Source organism: Uloborus diversus, chromosome 2 (genome assembly GCF_026930045.1).
Source record: "Uloborus diversus isolate 005 chromosome 2, Udiv.v.3.1, whole genome shotgun sequence".
NCBI classification, from domain to species: Eukaryota; Metazoa; Arthropoda; class Arachnida; order Araneae; family Uloboridae; genus Uloborus; species Uloborus diversus.
In genome coordinates, this window is record NC_072732.1 from 53441594 (window position 1) to 53451162 (window position 9569).

Genomic DNA, 9569 nt, shown 5'->3' on the forward strand with positions numbered 1-9569 from the left:
CAACATATGGCAATAAACAAACTTTCTGTCAGTCGGTAAGGTGGAATAAACTTAACTCTGAATTCTACTGGGTCACGTAGCATTATTCAGTGCTGAATCAATACTGCTCAGTTCAGATGTTCAGAGGAATCAGAATGTTCAGAAAAATTTCTCCAAACAAAAAGTGGGGGACCCCAAAATGAGGGCGAGCTTTCCCCAATTTGATAGGTTAATCGGGCCCTGACTCGAAGTACGTATACCCTCAGGAAAATTGATGGGTAACATCACTGGGCACAGGTATTGCAATCACTAACTAAAATGTTTTCCGTTATAGGTTTGAAGTAATGTGATAGTACAGTCTTTTATTTCAAATTTGATCATAGTACACCGATTTTCAAATCTGTAATGAAGTAGAAGTTTTATATTTTAACGAAAAAAATATCTAAAAATATCAAGAACAAGGAAAATAAATACATAAAATAGGGGTAAATTACGATTTTCTAGAAATCTGCCATTTATTATGGTGTAAATATTCGATATGAAATTAAAAACGCGCCTCTTCCTGATGAAAACTCAACCAAATATTTCGAATAAAGCTTCACCTGGGTATATAGATAGCGTAAAAACAGATAAGAATTTAGAATAAAATTCATGGCTCGCTCTAAAAGATAAAGTATCATAACCGTTCTAGATTTTCAAGGGGGATTCTTTACGGGATATGTCATTGGGATATTAAGTTCGACCTGACTTTTGATTTCTGTGTTTACTCCAAGATGATAAGGCAGAACCGAATGTACAAGAAAGATCGAAGTCTAGAAATGAGATCTTTGGCTTCCTAACATATTTACCTGACATTAGATCTACCAGGTTTTATTTATTTATTTATTTTTTTAAATACTGCTACACAGCAATCTCTGAATGTTTATGGAAATATATTATTCTACTCGCATGAAATCGCAAAGAGATCGTTTCCGAAAATTTAGAAGTATTTTTTTCTGAAAGAGCATGCTTAAAAACATAGAATCAGGTCGAATTTTAAATAATTTGACACAGTTTAACATTAAAAAAAATATTTTATTCGGTGAGCAGATTTAATTTCACTTTTCATACTTCTAAACACGACATTATAAATGATGAAATGCCATTCACTGATGCCATCAGCACAGAACGCAATATTTAATTCACATCTTTATTCACGTATACTGGCAACGATACAGTTGATTGCAAACGAAGAGCGCAATATTTATTTCGCTTCTGAATTACCCTAACGTGTAAACTCGGTACACAGCTAGCTTAAGTATTCACGCGCATTGGATTACGCGCCTAAGTGCATCACTTGTGACGTCATAAAGACCACGCCTTGTTTGAAAAATCGGACATTTAAAAAAATAATTAAAAATTAAGCGTTTTGAAAATAAAAAATTTTCTTCGCTCCATGTTTTTTTTTTTGCTCATTTCTATCAATTTCAGTGAATAAAAGTAGAACTTTTGACTGATGGAAACAACTCAATTTAATTTTTTGTCGCTTAATTTATCTCAAGGTATCTCTGATTCGTTTTTTAGAAAAATGTTATGTTTTTTTATGATTGAAAAGAAAAATTGTTTCGGATTTTTTTTGAGAAACTTAAATGGTACATGTGTGAAGGAAAAGTGACAGTCAGGCTCTTATAAAATAACTTGTAGAAGCTTAAAAAATATTTTCAATCTGCGCACCGATTAAAATAACTGTTAAAAAAATTAAACTTTTGTCAAATTTAAAAAAAACGGTCAAATTTTATGTTTTGAAGCATGCTCTTTCAGAAAAAATACTTTTAAAGCTTCGGAATCAGCCCCATTATTTTGATAGCCCTGGGGATCCATTCCACATCGTGTTATAAGACACATTCGGCTCTGGATGCAAATTTTCCGCCATGTGCTCATTAAAAGTAATAAATAAATAGATAAATAATCCATTAACATTGTAAACCTATGCAAATAAAAAGTTAAATTCGTTAAAGACAAATTAAATTTTACGCGATTAATGGTAGCAGGTTTTGAAACATAATATTTCTTACTATCATACGCGTCATTATTATTTTGAAACGTTCTTTTTCTTTTTTTTTTGGGTTTTCGGCTATTTTATTGATCACTCCATGCCCCTGAAATTTCAGATTATGTTTTCAGATTTTATTTTTCGCACAAAATATGATACGAAAGAAACATTAATAGGCCAAAGCTTTAAAAGTAATATTAATATCTTTATCTTTATTATTATTACTAATAATAAAGCTGAAAGTCTCTCTCTCTGTCAGGATCTCTGTGCGGATTTCTCTTTGTCTGTCAGGATCTCTGTGACGCGCATAGTTCCTACACCCTTCAGCCGGTTTTCGTGAAATTTGGCACGAAGTTAGTTTGTAGCATGGGTGTGTGCACCTCGAAGCGATTTTTCGAAAATTCGATGTGGTTCTTTTTCTATTCCAATTTTAAGAACACAATTATCATAAGTTGGACGAGTAAATTACGAAATTATCATAACGTGGAACCGTAACATGGGCACAAGCCAATTGGCGAGATACGAAATTATCATAACGTGGAACCGTTACATGGGTACAAGCCAATTGGTGAGAAAATTCACCATACATTATTTGTAAATATACAGGCGAACCAAAAGACCTTTTAATTTTTCTATTACGAGCAAAGCCGTGCGAGTATCACTAGAGTATACAATAAATCAGTCATCCAACCTTAATTACATATGCAGTAACAACTGTGTATTTGTTTCACAAAACGTTTGAGATGAAGTACAAATAAAATAAATGAGTAATACTCAAGAGAGATGATTAAAATACTCTGCACATTGAATTGTACATTTTAAAATATATTATACGAGGAATAAATGTATCCATGTTTAGTCTTACACCTTCTAAAAAGAAATAAATATCGTTTCCTCCACTGTTGCTACGATAAAGAAATATTTTGAACATAAAAAAATATTTAATTCCTCGGGGTAACACTCATGAGTTGCAGTTAAGGACACACACTGTGTTGGATGAGCAGTTCAGTAAAATCAATTTTACTTGTGTAAAACTAACAAATCTGCTTTAAAGCATATAAAAAAGATAAAGAAAATGTGAACTTTCTAGTCAGGACAACGGAATTTCCATTACTAGTTAACTAAAGTAGTAGAAAAAGCTTATTAATTTACTACCATGAAAAAAAGCACTGAATGCAATGAATTTAATGTAAAACAATGTCTCACACTACATGTTTATGCAATGCCAAAAAAAAAAAAAATGATAATAATAATAATTTTATCAGCATTAACTTGAACGGAAAAGGTCCGAAAAGACACCAATAGTCAGTCGTTGGTCAATTTGGGAACTGTCATTGGGGTGTCTGTTTTTTCTGTTATAGTACGTTACGGCACGTTATTATTCATGGCGATTATTTTTGTTTAGCTTATTGTTAGCATGATTGATTAAACCTACATAGAAACTACTTATTTGGCAAAACCATGCATTATTTTGTCACCGTACTTTTTTTTTTTTTTGAACAAGAAACAAGACTAATAAGTAATTTTCCAAATAATTAAACCAAGCCATTGAAAGTAAAAAAGCCTGCCAAATAAAAAATCCAATTAAAGTAATTTTCCAAATAAACTTTGAATGATCCTTTGACGTATAAAATTATTTGCTAAATGTCAAATGAGTCATCATTAAATGCGAACGTTCCTTTAAAATAGAAATTAGAAAAGTCTTCGATGTAAGCATATTTAAAAAAAAAATTCTTACATGTCTAACATTTTACGGGTACGGGATTTCCTTTTTTGTCTCCGTTGTATCACGTTTTTTTAATTACGTTATTTTTCTGCTAGGGAAATTTCGTTTAAACGTTTTCATTAGAAAGATTGGATTCCTAATCGGTCGGAGTTCGCTTCGCTCGCTAATTGGGCGGGTTACTATAGCGCGGTCGCTTGGCGATAAACAATAGAGTTGTGGGATTATTTTACAATTTGAAAGCTACTGTTGATGTAATTTTATGTCTTTTTTGTCTATTTGGAAAAAGTTTAAATTGCAAGTAAATGTTGTTAGGATTTTAAAGGGTGTTTACGCATTTTAGAAAAAGAAAATGACTATTTTATGTCAGAGAGGAAGGTGGGATTCTTTTTAATAAAGGGATTTTTTTTTCTTTAAACGGATCGCTAATCGATCATAGTTCGCATCACTCGCTAATCGGTTGGGTTACGGCAGGGGGGGGGGGGGTTATATGGCGAGTTTTGCGATACACAATAGATTTGCGGAACTATTTACTTTTGAAAACTGCTGTTAATGTAATTTGAAACGTGATTTGTTTATTTGGTAAAACATTTTTAATTTGAAAAAAAAAAAAAAAAAACCACTCACTTCACTTGCAAAAGGGCTGGGTTCCGGTAGCGTGGTCGCTTTGGGAGTTAGGTGACAACAATAGTTGGAGGATTATTTTAAAGCAGCTGTATGTTTAATTTAATGTTTTGGCGAATTTCTTTGAAATCCAAAGAAACGTTTGATTTGTTTTTAACCGAACAAAGTATACTATTTTTCTTTTTCTTTTTTCTGACGACGATTTTCGAATGTCCCACATGGAGGTTTTTTTTTTTTTGCTTTTTTAGTTAGACAGACGAGATAGCTAATCAGCCGCAGTTCGCTTCGTTCGCTAACAGCTGGGTTACGGTAGCGTGGTAGCTTGACGATAAACAATAGAGTTGCGGAATTATTTTACATCTGTAAGATGCTATATGATGCCCTTTTTGTTTATTTGGCGAAACAATTTAATTGCAGAAAAAAATCGCTTTTCTCGCTAAAGGGCACGGTTATGGTAGAGCGGTTGCTTGGCGCGTTAAGCGATGAACTATACAGTTGAATGATTATTTTAAGTTTCAAAACTGCAGTAAATCTAATTCAATGTTTTTGCGAGTAGTTTTAAATACCAAAGAAACAGTAATAGGTTTTTTTTAAAAAAAGGTGTTTACGCATTTTAGTTAAAGAAAAATGATCATTTCACATCAGTGGGAGGGGGAGGGGGCGCAGGTTTTTTTTAATTCAATTGACTTCCTTTAAATTATTAGCGCGGGGATCGCCGTGCGGGTGCAGGGTTAACAGTGCTTGGTGCACCTTGTTTCGAAAATCCCCTATAATAATTACTTATCACCTATAATCTTTTCTAATTTTTTGAGGATCCCGGGGCCCCTGGACTCCTTATATATATGCGCTTGTCCTTTACCGATCTTCAACTGTTATTAACGCTCCTTTTAAAGTATTGATTATCTTTGCAAACACAGGCCATCCATATTTTATTGTTATACCTATGTTTAAGCAGAAACTTCTTTGTATACAACATATTTAGTTTTTTTTCCTGGTGCTGAAATTATTAAGCTGCTTGATGAACTGACTTTCGAGCAAGTTACATAAAATTGGTCGTGTGAAAAAAAGTTCTCTCTTAAATCGATCCCTGCTACTTTTAATGTCTGTCCTTGTGACTTATTAACGGTTATTGCAAAGCAAACTTTTACAGGAAACTACACTCTTATAAATTAAAAAGGATAGTCCACCTGTGATGATGTTCTTAAAAACTTCGTTTCTAGTTTTGAAAAAATGAAAGCAAAAGACAGAAACATCATTATTTGACTTGAGAAAAGCCCCGAGAATCACGTGAGAAGTAAAAACAATATCAAATTTAAAATTCGCTATCGAGCAAAAGTTGAGAAGAAGTACTGAATAATGATTTGAATGGAGGAAAGCACCGAAAATAAGGGATTTAAATTTCAATGACAGGTTTTAATTTCACAGAAATTAAGGGGTTTTAATTAATTTCTCCTGAACTAATTGATATTTCAAAAAATCCTTTCTTAGTGGATACTTTCGTAATCATGTGGACATGCCTGCCAAATTTCAAGACTGAGGCATCAGCGGTATTGGCTGTGCGTTGATATATATATATATATATATATGTGCAGGTGTTGAGCTTTTATGAATGCATGTTTTCACATATATGTTGTGTGTGCGTGTGTGTATGTGTTTAAATTTGTTATATTTAACCCAGATCTGTTAAACATTTGAAGCAAAAGTTTTGAACTATTCATTTGAATCCAAATTCAATAGATACTTTTTTCCTGCGTTAGAGTATTATGCAATCAACATTACACAACAAGTGTCACCATGTTTTCAAGCTCATCTGTTTTTGTCACCCAGACAGAGTTTTTTTTTTAAACGATCGGAGTTTTTCAACGTCCTTGAAGGATGATTAAGGATGCTTTCGGTGTTATTCCATCCGTGCTAACATCCGGATGATAATATTTCTGTTCATTTCCTTTGCCCTTGTCTATGATAAGAAACATAAATCAATAGTTTAAAACACTAAAACAAATTAAATAATAATAATAATAATAATAAATAATAATAATAATAATAATAATAATAAACACGCTTTTGTATTAATATGAACTAAGAAGTAAAATATTATTCTTGAATTTAAAGCACGTTCAGCAGTGAGTAGATGTCCCACTACTAATCATAACTTAATTTTTTGAATGAACTTAAAAAAAAAACATGTGATGCTCTCCATTTACATTTTTGGAAGGATTCTGCAACAATGACTTACTAGCGATGACAACATTAAGATATCTGATACCAAGTCCACCCCTTCCCCCTCTCCTTTACTAAATAAAAAGAAGGAGAAATATGTGGCATTTTAATTCAAATTAGTTTTTTACAGAATTTTTGTTTATTACCCGGCGTCAGTCGCTCGGGTACCTAAACGAAAAACACATTTCACGCAGACAATTAAAAGATATTTAACTCCCTTCCTCTTTGGGGAAGTGAGAAGCGTCATTCTCATCTTCTAGGTACGAACTCGAAATAGTTTTTTAATAGGACTGAAAGATTGTACTTTGGCATAATAAAATTCATTTTTTCCATAACAATTCATTTTTCTTAGTCGCGTTGATAGTGTGAGGCAACTTGAGCCGGGCCTTTTCAAGTTAATTAGTTAAATGCTAAGTTTCCAACTGTGTTCCAGTTAGTATTCTGATTCTGGAAAAACTTCATTTGGTAGGTCTTTTACGAGCCTTAACATGGTACAATTTTTGAAATGATAAGTAAATTTGTTCGTGCAGTAAAGATGTATTTTATAGCTGCAAATAAAAATTTACAACGATTTAAAACTTAAAAAAAAAAAAAAAACCTTTTGAATTCCTGGGTATCGAGGTATCTTTGTAATAAACTTGACGAAGATCCATCTCAAATTGGATTTGTACACACACAAGGGCGCTCATATGCAAAATTTTAAGGGGGGGGGGGGCTCAGGTATTTTCCCCATGGTTTAGCAGGATATTTCCCCCATAGAAACCGATTTTAGTACAGATTAGAGTTATTAAAATTTGGCATTTTTAATAACTTATTCATTAATGGTTGAAGAAGAAATGTTTTTACATTTTTGCAAGGAAACAAGTATTAAAAGCAAGGAAATTCTACTTTCAAAGGGGGGGGGGGGGGGCTTGAGCCCCCACTTTCCCTCATATGTGAGCCCTTGTACGCACACACACATGCACAAACCCATATACTATATTGATCTGTACAGATACAGTAAAACCTGTCTGAAACGATACTGTTGGGACTCATTGTTGTTGGACAAAAATATTGTTGTAGACAGGTTATCGTTATAGACCAAGGAAAATATCGTTATAGACAGGTTATTGTTATAGACCGGTTTCATTGTATAGAGAACCCCTTGATTGCTAGAAAGTTCAATGAATTTTCATCGAATTGTCCTTAATGATCCTCTCTTCTCAACACTATTTCGTGTAACTACCATTTTTATCGAACCTAAGTAGCTTCGATGTTCTTTGTGGGATCAATCGTTTTTTCCAAAAACGCCAAATCGTTTTTCTTAAAACAACTTTGAGATTCATCTCCCTCCTCAGTTGGTGTAATAAACCACAGCATCAACATGGAATTCACTCTGGTATGAAATTTTCAAGTCATTAGCCTTTTTGACTATTATGGAGTCCATTTCTATCGTGAAGGTGCTGCAACTCGGATGATTGTTTGTAAACATTAGCATGTGCACGAGGTCAATTTTCTAGAACTAAGTTTTACGATCTGAAGAGTAATCACCGCTTCGGGAAATTTCTGGCTGATAGAATCAAGGAAAAAAATAATAAAACCTCGATACTAGAATTAAATACTATAAAAGAAATTACTTAATGTATCGATCATATGAGGCAGTAAGAAGCAAAGGGATGCAAGTGGCAAAATTAAAAATTTGGAGATAACCAGTACACATAGTAGGTGAACCTCTCCTCAGTCTTGGAGCAAAAGATTGTACTAAGAGCCCTGGTAGGTGCTGCTGTATAGCATGATTTAGAAAAAAAATTTCGATGAAAGCCTACCTAGGACGTAATCTTTATACGTGTTTTACTCAAAGCTTGAAAATGTCCACTTGCATCCCTTTGCTTCTCACTATGCTGAACGTCAACACGCCAACTAACAGAATGAACAGAATTTCCCTCCCTGCATTCGCGGCAAGGCATTTCTTTTTAATGGTGACAACCATAGCAGGAGTTCTAAATCTTTCTCAATCCACCTATCCTTTTTCTTTATCATGCCTGTGCAAACTCCAACAAAAAACTTATTAAAAAGATGTTCCTTCGTTAAACTTGAATTTTTAAAGTTTAATTAGGTTAATTACGGATAGATTATTTAAATTAAAAACAAGAAAATTTATCCTAATGGACAATTTATTCAAAAGTTACATAAATCAGACATGACCTGCAATATTTTCTTGAAATAATTAGTGGGGACGCTCGGCTTCGGTCCCCCCCCCCCCCACAAAGTTAATCTATGTTTTGCCCCAGCTTGGTAAAATACAACAGTAACCTTATCATCCTCATTAAAGTTTCAGTGAACTTGTTCTTCAGGTAAGTTAAAGTGTAAAAACCTTTTTCGCATAAGAACGTTTTCGTGATTACACTTCACGAATTGTGACTTCTAATTCTTGAACAGTATTATGTAAAGGAAAAAAAGGGCCTAAAACGCAAAACATACAGAAAAAAGCTCCTGGCTTAAATTTGTATTTTGATATCTTCAATTTCAAATTATGTTTTTCGCAATCAAGAATTGCGGTGGGACTCTACTCGTTGGGTTTCTCGTTTCTACAAATTGCTCCTCTCGCATTCAAAATTGTGAAAAACATGATTTGAATCCAAGACGTCGGAATCCAAGTTAATCCCAGGGGATGGATGCATGTTGTAGATGTTACTTTTGTCAAAAGAATGTAGTGCAAAGTCGGGAGAATCGGGTATAAACAAAGTCAAGTCTGGGGGACATGAACGTCACCCCCCAGGAAGAGGTACATAGATGCCAATTTGTTAAATTTTAATTACAACAAAAACTTCAATTTAAAGTGTCAATATCCGAAACTACGAATACAGTTCCAGGGTGCTCATTCTCCCAAAAGCAAGGGCGTACCCCCTCCAAATACCACGAAGATCCCTCAAAATCGGGAGCGCCCTTCGCAAGAAAAAAAAATACCTCTTAATACACTCCCCCTAAAAATTTCAATGGTACAGTCTACGC